The sequence below is a fragment of the Heterocephalus glaber genome, unplaced genomic scaffold (assembly GCF_053883595.1).
Source record: "Heterocephalus glaber isolate CG9 unplaced genomic scaffold, H.glaber_assembly_v1.0 deba00001175, whole genome shotgun sequence".
Lineage (NCBI taxonomy): Eukaryota > Metazoa > Chordata > Mammalia > Rodentia > Bathyergidae > Heterocephalus > Heterocephalus glaber.
Window position 1 is genome coordinate 1,919,098 of NW_028258207.1, and position 13,782 is coordinate 1,932,879.

Consider the following 13,782-nt stretch of genomic DNA (forward strand, 5'->3'; position numbering starts at 1 on the left):
AAGCCTTGTTCATGTGACATTATCTTAATATCTTGTTGGCTAGAGCACCTCATTTGGCCAAGACCAAATGTATGGGTAGAGAAATAGACTCCATCTTTTTCTTTTTCCAGTGCCTGTGACACAGGGTTTCCACACATCCCCCGCCCTTTACAGTATTTTTTATTTTGAGACAAGGTCTCACTAAGTTGCCCAGGCTGTGCTGGAATTTTTGATCCTCCTGCCTTGGCCTCCCGGAGTGCTGGAATTACAAGTGTGTGCCACCATGCCCAGTTTAGGCTCTGCTTTTTAATGGAAAGTGTTGCAAAGACGACACACCTGCCCTTGGCAATCTGTCAACAGGACCGAGGACAGACGAGGGGAAACCACCAAGGACACATGGCACTTTCCTCTTCAGGAAGACTCCGGGAGCTCCCGCAGGACTCTCCATCTCCATAGCCAGGACTTAATCACATGAGTATATCGGTGGCGGCAGCACAGATGGAAAATGGAAGCCAAATGCTTTGCTGAAAGATTGATTCTTTTAGAGTCAGCAGATTGTGGATTTGGAGAGACCGCTGCCATTTTCTTCCATAGCCACATCTTGTCCTTCTTTTCCTTGTCCCCCATCTTTGGCCAGTTTGGGGAGATGCATACAAGAGAAATGAAATGAAGTTTGGCTCACAGTTTGTCCCCTGTCAAGTCACAGGATGAACAGTCGGAGGGCTGGGAGGTAGCCTGATGGGAGGCACCATGAGGCCCTGGGTTCTGTCTCCAGAAAGGGCGCATGTAGGGGGCAAAGCATGGTCTGAAGAGAGCCAAGGGACTTAGGAACAAATTTAATCCATCTCTCCTATCCGATTGGTACCTAAATTAGGAGTGGGTTGAATTTGTGGGGTTTCTTTCTCTACTGCTTCCTTGCATTCTTTATGATGTAACATGGGAGATATTTCCAGAGTGCAGTCATGACTTGGTCAGATTTTAAAAAGATTCGATGACTAATCTGAGATAGATACACAGGAGCTAGATGCTCCCACAAACATGAAAGTGGGGACCTCACCCTGTGTACTGCAGACTGTGATGGAACCATTTCTGAAAGCTGGCTGCCGACTACTAGCCAGCGTGTGCCCCATCAGCAGACACAGCCCAAGCACATGTACGCCTCACCAGTCAACCCTGGTTTGTTCACGTCTGTGTCTCAGGCAAGAGGCTGCATTTCTGTTTCCAATTAAGGCCTGATCAGCTCCCAGAAAGATGCTTTGGCGAAAAGCCAGTAAGAGGGAAGCGGGGAGATTAAGCCTGGTAGAGCAGAACCGAGGACATTTAGCAAACCTGGGCCACTGTGGGTCTGCATTTGCTGCCACATAAATTTCCCAGACCTGGGCACATCTTGGCACCCTCCCAGCCCTCCAGCCCTGTGTAGGGCGCCTCCATGACCCAGAGGAGAAACATGCACAGAGACCGTGTTCCATGGGGAAACAGCCTAGCGTTTGGGGTGGCACTCTTCGCACGTGAGTCTCGTCTCTTTGACTCGCCGCGGAGTCCCTTTGAGCTCAGCTGTCACACTGAAATGTTCGCCTCGTTGGTCTAAGGGCCATACAGCAGGTTAGCAGATCAGCTTCTGGGTGTTCTGGGTGGCTGTGGGGTGCAGCTGTGCCTGTCGTCCCTGGCAAGCCCCCTGCTCCGCTTCCTGCCCACACGAACTGAGCAGTTCTGCTTCTCCTGCCCCTCTGCTGTGATGTTTCTGCCTTGGAGCCAGCAGGTCATAGGCTGAAACTGTGCGCAATGTGAACCTGTCCCTCCTTTAAGCTGTAGGTGTTGCATATCGTGTCTCAGTGACAGGAAAGCTGACAAACAGAGGCCCTGACAACGGGCAGCTGCTGATGTGAGCTGAGCCTAATCTGCTCCACACATCTTCATTGGCTATCTGAACACTTCCAGGGTTAGCGTTTGCAGGCCCTGGCCTGGTTCAAGCACCAAGCCCTTATATTTTGTGGGGGAACTAAGTCCCAGATGAATAAGGATCATCTTTCCCTCAAGTCCCTATTTAACAACCCCAAACCCATTCCTTTGTGAGTCCACCAGTTTGGACTCTGCTGGTGGAAAGAGGGTCAGAAATAAAAGTGTCCCTGAAGGGTTAATCTGAGAGCCTGTGAGCAGAAGCATTGATGAGGACTTCTCGTTTGAAGTACAAATTTTCACACCTCTTCAGGGGACCTAACAAATCAGAAACACAGGTAGAGCCCAGTAACCCACAGTTTAGCAAACCTTTGTCTTGTTTTTAGGTACCCATTGGGCATCTGTAGGGCCAAGTGAAGACTGGCTGTTTTTGTTGTTTGTTTTTTTGGTACCAGGGATCAAACTCAGAACCTTACGCTTGCTTAATAATTTTAAAATAGAGTGAGAAAAAGTCTGTATGCTCAGAGAATCAGTTTGGGGAAAACACTGGCGGGCAGCACAAAACGCAGGCAAGCAGGCTGGCCAGAGAGGTCCTTAGGGGCAGTGGGTAAGGACACCCTACTTACGGGATGCTCATTGTCCGGGCTCATGCAGGCAGGTGGCCGAGGGACGGACTGCAGGCCAGCAGGGTCTTGGTTGTGCCCAGTTCCCGATGTTCTCCCCCTCTCCGCTTGCCCTGGCAGAGCTGTGTCAGGTCCTGATGCCTGGCTTTGCTTCCTGGCAGCCAGGCTCAGCGCCCGGGTATACGGCACACATGGTCTGGCCCGGAGGTGCTCAGAGCATTGCCCTGGTAATTGTGATGGGCCAGGGCACATTCGGAAGGCAAATCTGGGACCTGGAGGAACTGCAGAGTCGACACAGTCAACTGAACGAGAAGATGTGAGCCTGCAAGGAAATTCACAGAAGCTGTATGGATACAGCCTGGGCGCTGGACAGAGGCTGGCACGTGCGTCGAACACACGCTTGCAGTAGAGTTCCTGAGAAACCATGGCCTGCGACAAAGCCGGGCTCTGCATCCCAGCAGCAACGGCAGTTCTTAAGTGCGAAAAGTTCAATTGGTCGGCAAAGCTGTTTGATTTGGAAAATATAGCTTTTGATAGAAAGATGTGTTATCTCTGTGAACATGTCATGGGTTTATTGTTGCTGTTTTAAAATTAATGCACACAAGTGTGAAATCTTGCCGTTAGTTGCTGACCTGGTAAATGTCGGCAGAGAAAGCTTCAAGGCTGGTGTTGGGATCCTCAGCAACCTCTCAGGGTACAAAGGAGCCCGAGACGGAGATCTTGAGGCTCGCTGGTACAGAAGTCTCCCCAGGACAAGAGGAGAGACAAAACCAGGGACCAACGCACGGGTAGCTGTGAAGAGCGGTGGGCAAACTGCCCACCAGGCGCAACACTGCCACTAGCAGCCAGGATCCTGGGGGCCTGTCCTGGAGGATGCTCCTGTCCCCCAGGTCCCCTTGGGATGACAGCCATGGGCCTGGGTCCTCACTGCCCCTCTCCTGCCTCTGGACAGCTCCCCTGGAGTCCCAGCCAGGGTCCTGTCCTACCGAGGGCCAGGATGGCCTTGGGTGTTGCCACTCCATCCCTGGGGATGGCTCTCCCGGCCAGGCCACCAGGAGCCCCAGGGCACATTAGCCCTCTGGGGAGAGGCTCCACTCTCATCGCTGTTGATCCTCAGCCTCTTGGGTTTGGTTTTCCTGTCACAGGAGTAAGGGTGGTGTTTCTGGCTTTCCTGTTTCCAGATTGCCCCCTGGAACAAGCTGGTTGAAGTGTCTTCCAATTACATGTAACCGTCAGGCACCTTCACGTACACCCAGAGCTCACTGGGAAGTTGTCAGCACCGCACGAGAAGGGGAGGCGGCGTGGCTGAGTGGACACCGCCATGTCCCAGTGCATGGAGCCAGGCCCCTGGACAGCGGCAGCGTCCATGGAGGCTGCTCAGGGGTAGGAAGCGGCATGCCTGTCTCCTGCCACTGTCTGTGCCTGGGACCCTGCTCAGTGACGCGGGGACCTGCTTGGCTCAACTACATTTTCTCGCAACACCCTGCCTCCTCCACTGCCCCTGCTGCCTCTGCACGTAGTTCTCTCACCAAGAACACTCCCATTGCTCCCCTACATGCAAGCAAGCCCAGCTTCCATCAGGCCTGCCCACTAATGGGGAATGCAGGACCTGCACTGGCTAACCCTGGAGCACACCAGTAACCCCTGCCCTTGAACTCCATGCTTCCATTAACATCGTCAGTGTCTCCAGTCAGGTTGTTGAGCCTCCCCCCCACAGCAGAGTTGCGGCTCTCCAGGGCCAGAGGCCTGGGTGCTGGTCCCGGAAACTCTCCTGCCTGGGCCAGAACCATGTGCTGAGTCTGAGCTCCTCCATCAGGAAGAGGCTGGACAAGGCCCTTTGATGGTGACACAGCCGTGCTAAGCCTGTGCATCGAAAGCACAGCTCAGTGGAGAGGCCCACGAAACCTCGAGTCTATCCCAGGTCTACTACAACTCATACAGTGACCAGCAAGTCCCCAAGCTCCCGGGCCTCAGTTTTTCCGCAGCTAAGAAGATATGGTGCCCACCTCCCATGTTGCATTTGCAGATTAACAGTAATAGAATAATCGGCCTGGCACATTTTAAATGCTCTCTTCGTGGGTGCTGTCTGGCTTTTCATCATTTCTTCTCTCTCTTCCTTGGGTATTGGCTATCATATTCTTGGAGCTATTTCACATGTGATAAATACATCAATAAATAAGAAAGAAATAAACATGGCAGAGTCTGGATGCAGTTAAGTGGAGAGACAGACAACCAAAAAGTGTACAACCAGCAAGTTAAACACAAGTGGTACTTAATTAAAATGTTTTCAAGCTGGTTCACAGGTGTTAGGGCAGCATACGACAAGGGACTGGACTTTGGTGAGGGAGTCAACTTCCACTGAAAGCTGCGCTGGACATGGTGTGCGGGGTTAGGGTGGAGAGAAAGGGCCAGGAAGTTCTGAACCCCTGGAGGTGAGAAAGTTGGTGTCCACGGAACAAACAAAACGCCAGTATTGTCAGAGCTCTAGGAGAGAGAGCAGAGAGGAGCAGACAGGACACAGGGGCCCCCGTGCAGATAAGAATTCAAATAACTCCGAGGGACGTCAGGTGTGGTGGCTACAGGCCTGTGATCCCAGGACTCAAGAGGCTGAGGCAGGAGGATGTGAGTTAGAGGCCAGCCTGGGAAACACAGCAGGACCCTATCTCAGAAAGGCAAAGAACAAACCAAACAATCCAGTAGCAATAGGGAATCGTGGAGGAGCCTAAGCTCCTTTCTATAAAAATGGCTCGTGCTCTCGTGGACGGCAGCCTTGTGGAGACCCGGTGCTGAGGCTGCAGAGAGCAGGCTGCGGCCACAGCACCGGAGAAGGCGGAGAAGTAGCCGGGTCTCAGTCGTCCTTGGGAAGGGGAGGCCAAAGGCCTTGGTGACTGGATGGATGACATGGCAGGTGGGGAGAGGAAGGGATTGAGCACAGCTGCAGACTTTGGGCCAGAAGAGCCATGGCTGTCCTTTCCTGACTCAGCCCCCCATGAGCAGGGGCAGGGAAACGGGACCCCAGACATGCTGGTCACTGGAGCAGATATCTCCCTCCTGTGCAGAGGCCTCAGGGTAACGCAGAGCATCCTGGGGTGGGGCGGGAGGATGGGACCACCCAGGCTCTGCCTTTGTCCCTCCCAGAACAGGAGGCACCAGGCAGCCACATGCTTGTGGGGACCCCACTGCACCCCACTGCTGTCAGACCCCTCGGTTACGGTGCATTGTGCCCAGCAGAGGCCCCATCTCCTGGGCAGCTGTCGAGCTGTGAGGGACTGAAGAATCCCAGATCCTGTGCTCTTCTCCCTCCTGGCTGCCTACCTGGGGTACAGAGGTTGCTTCACCTGTCTTGTGTGAATGTTCTGTCTGACAGGACCATTATGGGGTGGGGGTAAAGGTTCCACTTTGACTTTATAGAATTTAAGACTTTCCCAGGTGACACCTGCCAGCAGCTGTCCTCTACTTTGCCCTACACAAACCCATGTCCCTGGTTGCCAAGAAACCGAGAGCCCTTTATAAACTATCTGTCCCTCCCGGACCCTGGCCTCCTTCCTTGTGGGTGGTTAGGCTCCTAAACAGCCAGGGCTACTTCACCCCACCTAGCAGGAGCCTCAAGGCTCCTCAAGCAGGGCTAGTGCAGGGTATGCCTTCCATTGCAGACATTCTCTAGAAACAGGACTGTCCAGAATGTCCTTTGGGAAGGCCATGTGTCTCTGGCCCCCACAGAAGGGTGAGTCTGCAGCGGGCTCTGCTGTGGACAGTGCACACCACTCGGTTATCTGAAGCTTCTTCATGTGGTCCCTCCAAAAACAGAGCCGAAGATGAGGCTGTGGGGATAGTTGGTTTCATGAGGTGTTTCCAGGAAACAGTGAAGGAGAGTGAGAAAGAGAGCCCAACACCACCACAGAGCCACCAAATGCCACCAAGCCCTGCTGGGCAGCTTCCCAGAAGGCCGCCAAAAGCTACAGTATAAAGCACTGTCCATCTCAAGGCCACCTGAGAAGCTCACTGTGAGCAGCCCCAGGGAGAAGGCAGGACTCCCTCAAGTCTGGAAGTGGGTGTCGTCAGCACAAGAGGGCCCTGGCTGTACAGCTCTGCCCTCCATCCTGCAGGTAAATTCGAGGCTGCAGAGCCTCAGGGAGTGACCCAGGATGCAGCAGGTTGAGCAGGTGGAGTTCTCAGTGCCTGCTCACTGAATCCTCAAAGCAACCCTGCCAGCCAAACCTTCCTACTTGCGTCTGCCAGGTGAGTAACCTGAGCCTCAGAAAAGCCAGGTCACTGGTCACGAAGCAGGACAAAGTCAGAATCCCAGGTCAAGGCAGAGACCCCTCCTCTTCTAAGACTGGGCTGCAGGATTCTGAGTTCCTTCTCCTGAACCACTGGCACCTCAGCTACCCCCTAAATCCAGCCTGTCCACCAGGCCTCTGCAGAGCTATAACTGGACACACTCTCTGGGACCAGCATGCTCACTACAGTTTGCGGTCCATCCGTGTTCAACATGCAACCGTGGAGCAAGAAGTCACTGTGGGCCTGCATGTGGCAGAGCCTGCATGTGGTTGTTCACACCACACATACAACAATCCACACACACTCACACGCATGCATATATACACACACACTGGCACCCATGCACATGAAGTGTGCTAATTTTCCTTCTCCTGTTGATTGGTCCACACTCAGATCTACCTGGTTTACTCCCACTGACAGAAGGACTTTGTTACCCACAATATTTCACAACAGAGCAGTCGAGCAGTGCTGACTTGGAGTCCCAGTGATAATTTAAGTGTTGCCTGAGATGAAGTGCTGTCTCCTCACAGCATCCGGCACTGTCTCTATAGAAAGAATGTTTGCTGAGAAATATTCTGGTGTAAATGAGATTATAGGAAGCTCTTTAGCCTATTCAACAAAATAACTCCCTGTCAGCATTCTTAAACTTACCACTTTGTACAAAAAAATTAATGGTAATTTTTGTATTTCTCAGTGCATTTCCATAAATTCCACCCATTTCTTGAAAGATAGAGGATAATCCAGGCCTTCTCATTCAGCTTCTATTGCAGAATTGGTGTGGTTTCCATGTTTGCTCATCTCGGCCATCTTCATGAAGTGGTCCTCAGCCATGACTGAACAGGCACTCAGCCTAGTCTGAAGTTCTGCAGAGCTGCCTGATTCCTCTGCTGTTCCCTGTGTTACCCTTCAGGGACAAAGAGGCAGCTGAAACAGCAGTTGCTGTGGCTTCCTTCTGGGCTGGGGTCAGCCTGCTTGGCCAGTTTGATGCTCATTATTACTGCATCTCAGCAAAGGGTATATCAACTCAAAGTCATTATTTTATGTGCCACTAAGAAAAAGAAAAAATAGTGCTGATTAAACTAGGACACTGCTTTAAAAATGTCCCTGCACTGTGTGTGGCTTGGGCACACAACCTCGCGATGCCCAGAGAGCCTTGCATCTCTTCTGAGGGATGTGGCAGTTTCTAAGCCTCTGGTCACACTGTGCAGGGGGATAAAGCTGTTCTTGCACATTTATCTCAGTAACAAAATGTACCACGATTTCTTCTCCCTCCACGGGTTTCTGAAATAATTAGTTACTACTATCAAAGAAAAGTGAGACTTCAGTAATTTCTCCAACAACAAATATTTGCTTCATTAGCATGAAACACACGCTTTACCACTCCATTTCCACACCTGCAGAGCCTCGGATTGAGGGTGAATGCCTATTCCAGTCCAGGCGTGAAGCAGAGTCTCTGAGCTGTACCCCAGCACCAGAGACTGGAGACTGCTCCCGTTCTGGTGCTAGCAGAGTGGGAAAGGAGGATTTCTGTCCTCAGCCAGGTGCTGACCACTCCAGAATCCACACCTTAGGATGCCAGGGATTTAGCTCAGTGGTTTCGCTGCCTGCTGCGCAAGCGCAAGGACCGGAGTTCAATCCCCGGTACCAATAAAAAGATACAGAATCCACACCTTGGGGCGCTTGTGCCCCTCCTTCTGTCCCTTCTCCGCCACTCTCTCCCTTTCCCCTCCCACAGCAGCAGTGCTGCTCCTGGAGAGACGGGAAAGTTTGCTTAAGATAGGAAAATCACTCGTAGTAAATTCGGTGTTTTCAGTGTGTGGTACACACAGATGTGCGCAGAGCCTGGGTTTCTTTTCTTTTTTGGGGGGAGGGGGGGTACCGGGGATCGAACTCAGGATGTTGCGCTTGCGAGGCAGGCAGCGGAACCACTGAGCTAAATCCCCAGCCCAGGGTTTCTTTTCTTCTATTCAAAATTCAGGATTTGCATTGGGTCTTCAGAGGTAGCAATATGAAACTACGAATTTCTCTCAATTCAGAAAAACAAAATAAAACCCTATCCAGAAAAAAGTGTGCTATTGACAAAAGTTTCAACTCTAAAATACCTTGATTTTCGTCTAACAATAATATTTTTTCGAGCTGGGCATGGTGACACAATAATCCCAGCACTCTGGGAAGGGAGGCAGAAGAAGCACAAGGTCGAGCCTGGGCAACTTAGTAACATAGCAAGGCTCAAAATAAAAATAAAAAAGATCCTAGAGGATGAGAGAAATTTCTGTGACTCTCTTTGGAAGCAACCCATGGTGATCAAGATATAGAACATATCCATCATAGCAGCAAGTCCCCTGAACTACCCTCCAGCACCCACGCGTGCACACAGGTGACCAGTGCTCTGTCACCGCTGATCAAATTTGATTGTCCTTGCACACCTCTGCACCAGACTGTGCACTTAGACATAAATCTCTCCACAGGTGTTTGGCTTATTTTAAGGTTTTGGCTATTATGAGCAGAGTTGCTATGAAAATTTTTGCACACGTCTTTGGGGAATAAAAGTCTTTATTTCCCCTGGGCAAATTCCTAGACTTGGAAACTCTAAGTCATGTGGTAATGATCTAGTTAATTTTATAATACTTTGAAACTACTTTCCAAGTTGATCCTCCCATTTCTTTCACTTCTGCTAGCAAGATGTGAGTCCCCAGTACGGAGACCCTCGAAAGCACTTAGCTGCCAGTCTCTCATTCCTCATAGACTTTTTCACAGAGTAGATGTGTCCGTTTTAACGAAGTCCCATTTGTCACTTTTTAAAAATTGACAGCACTTTGATGACGTGTCTGAGAGCTTCCTGCTTAACTCCAGGTCATCAGATTTTCTCTGATAATTTATTCTAAAAGGCTTGTAGCTTTATATTTTACATTTAGATAGATCTATGGTGTGCTTTGGGTAAGTTTTTCTAATAAGTATGATGTTTAAGCAAGATTCATTATTTTTCATGTGGATGTCCAGTTTTTCCAACACCATCTGCTAAAGAGACTAACAGGACTTCAGGGGCATTGACCTTGGGTGGGTCTGTACGGGGTCCCAGACTGCTGACCGAGGGTCTGCAGCTCATGCTCCACCAGCACTGCACTGCTTTGAGCAGGGCAGCTTTGTAGCACAGTGATTCTTAAAACGGACACACAGTTTCTTGTTTAACTCTTTCAAATTGTTTTGTTTATCACAGATCCTCTACTTCTCCGTATAAACTTTAGATCATCTTGCATATGTTCCCAAAACTCTGGCCTGGACTTATTAAGTTCCACTGAATCTGTACTTTGAGAGAATTAACATCTTTCCTACATTAGGCCTTCCGTTCCATCATTATAATTTGTCCCTCCAAAGCCTGGGGATTTCGCTCAGTGGTGCTGCCGCCTGCCTTGCAAGCACAAGGTCCTGAGTTCAAACTCCAGTACCAAAAACAAACAATTTGTCCTTCCATTTATTTTTGTCTTCTTTGATTTTTGTCTTCAGCATTTTGTAAGCTTCCACACTATCTTAGAGTAGTAGTGTTTCGTAACTGTGTTCTTTTGGAACCACTGTAAATACTACTTTAAAAAAAATTTAGTTTCCAATTCATTGCTAATATGTAGAAATATGATTATTTGGGGGCATTGAATTTACCCTACAAATGTCCCAAAAATTGATGTTCTAAAAGTTTTTTTCCTGCAGATTTCTTGGGATTTTCTACAAATACAATCATGCCACTCACAATCAGGGACACTTTTATTCTCTCTTTCCAATCTGTATGCTTCTTGTTTCTTTTTCTTGCCTTCCTGTGCTGGTTAGGCCTCCCAATGCCATGTTTAATAGCAATAGTAATAGAAGATATGTTGACTTTGTTCCCAATAATAAAAGGAAATATATCGGCTTTCATCTTTACTGTGGCATTAGTCATAGGCCTTAGGTAGCTATCCTTCACCAGTAAGAAAGTTCCTATCTGTTCCTAAGAGTTTGCATGATGCATGGACATTCAGGCTTTCTGGAGTTGGTAGGTTCGGTGCAGTGTATCCAACAGGGTATGATCATGTGCTTTCCTTCTTTTGATATCTTTAGATAGATGGTGAAAACTATTGATTTCAAATACTGAGCCAGGCTGACAATCTCAAAACAAACCTCACTTGGTCTTGGTATACTTTTATTTTTTTCTGGGCTGGACTTGTTAATGTTTTGCTATGAAATTTTGCATGTCTGTTAGTGAGATATATTGATCTGCAAATTTCTTTTCTTATGCTGTATTTTTTACCTGGGATATCAGAGTAGTTCTGGACCTGATAGAATGAATTGGAAAATTTTTTCTTCACTTCAGAGAGTTTTGGCAATTTATGGCTTTTGAGGAAATGTGCATTTTCGTATAAGTGGTCAAATTTATGTGTGTAACTTTTTTGTAATATTCCTTTGTTATTACACATTATATTATCTATAGAATCTCTACTGAAATCTTTGGTTTTGCTAGTGGTTTATTAATTTTACTAGTCTTTTCAAATAACCAAATTAAATTTCATTGATGTTTTCCACTATTTTCTTGTTTTTAATAATGTTGATTTGCCCTTTTTATTATTCTTCTTTCTTTTTCCCTTGACTTAATTTTGTTCTCTTTTTTTAGTTCCCTGCAGTAGACTATATATTGTTGATTTCAGAACTTTTTTCCTCTTATATAAGTATTTAATGCTGCAAATTTTTTTCTAAGAAAGAAAATTCTAATTTAGTAAAGTCCTATGAATTTTATATGTTGTATCTTATTTCCACTTGTTTAAAATATTTTCTAATTTTCTTTGAGCCATTCTTTTTTACATATGAATTATTTATAAATATGTTGCTTCATTTCCAAGTGTTTGACGTTTATCCTGCTCTTTCTGTTATTAGTTTTGTGGTTCAATTCTATTGTGGTAAGAGGGTATACTTTGCTTTATTTCAACTCTTTTAAATATTTAAAAGTTTGCCTTTTGACAGAGTATTCTGCATCTTGGTGAATGTTGGAGCGGCCCTGACAGAAAGTGTACATTCTGCATTGGTTGGGTAAGGGGCGCTGTGCGTCCCGTTCCACCGAGTTGGTTGGCAGTGCCACTTAGGTCTTCTGTGACCTTGCTTGTTTTCTGAAAACTGCTTTTATTGAACATTGAGAGGAAGCTGTCGATGTCTCCACAACTGTGGATTTATCTGTTTCCATTTTCAGCTGTCACTTTTTTTCTGCATTGTGTAGTTTGAATCTCTGTTGTTCACTGCACGTAGAATTGCTGTGCCTTCTTGATCCCTTTAGCAGGGTGCGGTGGCTGTCTTGATGCTACCTATGTGTCTTTGCCCCGAAGTTCACTTTCCCTCATGTTGGTACCGTTGCTCCCACTTTTGAGCAGTGTTTTCATGGTGTTATGGTTTATATTTAGATGTGCCCTCAAAGCCTCATGTGCTCATAGGCATGTGACTAGATCACAGGTGTGTGACGCTGGATCACGGGTGGTGACGCTGGATCACAGGTGTGTGATGCTGGCTCATGGGTGGTGACCCTGGATCACGGGTGTGTGACCCTGGATCACAAGTGGTGATGATCAGGGTGTGCAATGCTAGATCACAGGTGTGTGATGCTGGATCATGGGTGGTGACCCTGGATCACGGGTGTGTGATGATGAATCACAGGTGGTGATGCTGGATCACTGGTGTGTGACACTTGATCATGGGCGTGTGATGATGGATCAAGGGTAGTGATGCTGGATCACAGGTGTGCAATTCTGGATTAGTCCACTGGTGGGTTTATAGCTGGGTGTAATGGTGGGTGGTGAAGCTGGTGGGAGGAAGTGGGTCACTGGGGGAATGGCTTGGAAGGGTCCATCTCCCTTCCTCCTCCCAGCTTCCTGATGCCATGTCATGAGTTCTTTCTCCTGCCAGGCCACTCTGCAGTGCCACCCTTCCTTGGAGCAAGTTGCCTCTGGACTGAAACATCTACAACCATGAGCCGAAATAAACCTCTCTTCTTTTAAGTCATGAGTGTCAGGTATTGTGTCTCAGTGATGACAGAAGTGACTGAGATGCGCGGTGCAGCTGGACCTCCAGACCTCAGGTTTCACATCCATGTGAGCAACCAAAGTCGGATCAAAAGCATTAAAAAGAAATTATGTGCCCTGGACATGTACAGAGTTTTTTCTTGTCATTATTCCCTAAACAGCCATATAACAACTATTTCTGTCCATTTACATTGTGTTGAGTATTGTAATCCAGACATAATTTAAAGTATATGGGAATATGTAAATACCATATCATTTTATATAAGGGACTTGCAGATCCTAGAATTAATCCACACACTGTTACTAACCTCATGTTTTTAAATGTACCTATGTCAAGTTTATTTCTTATATATAACATATAACTGGGTTATTTTAAAAAATTTATTCTGATAGTCTCTGTGCTTACTCGGTATGCTTAGACCATTTACATTTAATGTAGTTATGTTTGAAATTATGCTAACCATTTTTATCAGTTGATTTTTTTTCCACTCAAGAATGTCTCTTTATTGAAGAATTTGTAAGAAAAAAGGATGAACACTCTGTAAAAAGAGGAGATATTACCTCCAAACAGCCTCGAGGAATGAGGCCTGGGGGCTTCCCGGAAACTGGTGCTTCTGACATGACTGGCCCCCATGTCCTGCCAAACTCTGCAGAGTATCACCCTAAAGCTAGTAATTGCTACCCACCCTCTCCCAGCCCTTCAACCCCAAGCCCCAGATTCCCTACAGCCATTTGCCCAGAGCTTTATGAAGGCTCAGGAGTGAGCGTGCCAGGCTTGTCTCTCTTTTTTTTTTCTTCTTCAGTATAGGGGATTGAAACCAGAGCGTTCACACTGCATTAGACCCACAGCCCTTTTTATTTATCATTTTGAGGCAGGGTCTCACTTGTGAGTCTCCTGCCTCAACCTCCCACAGTGCTGGGATTCCAGGCATGAGCCACCATTTTGAGAATAATACCTACTAAATAAAGAAAAA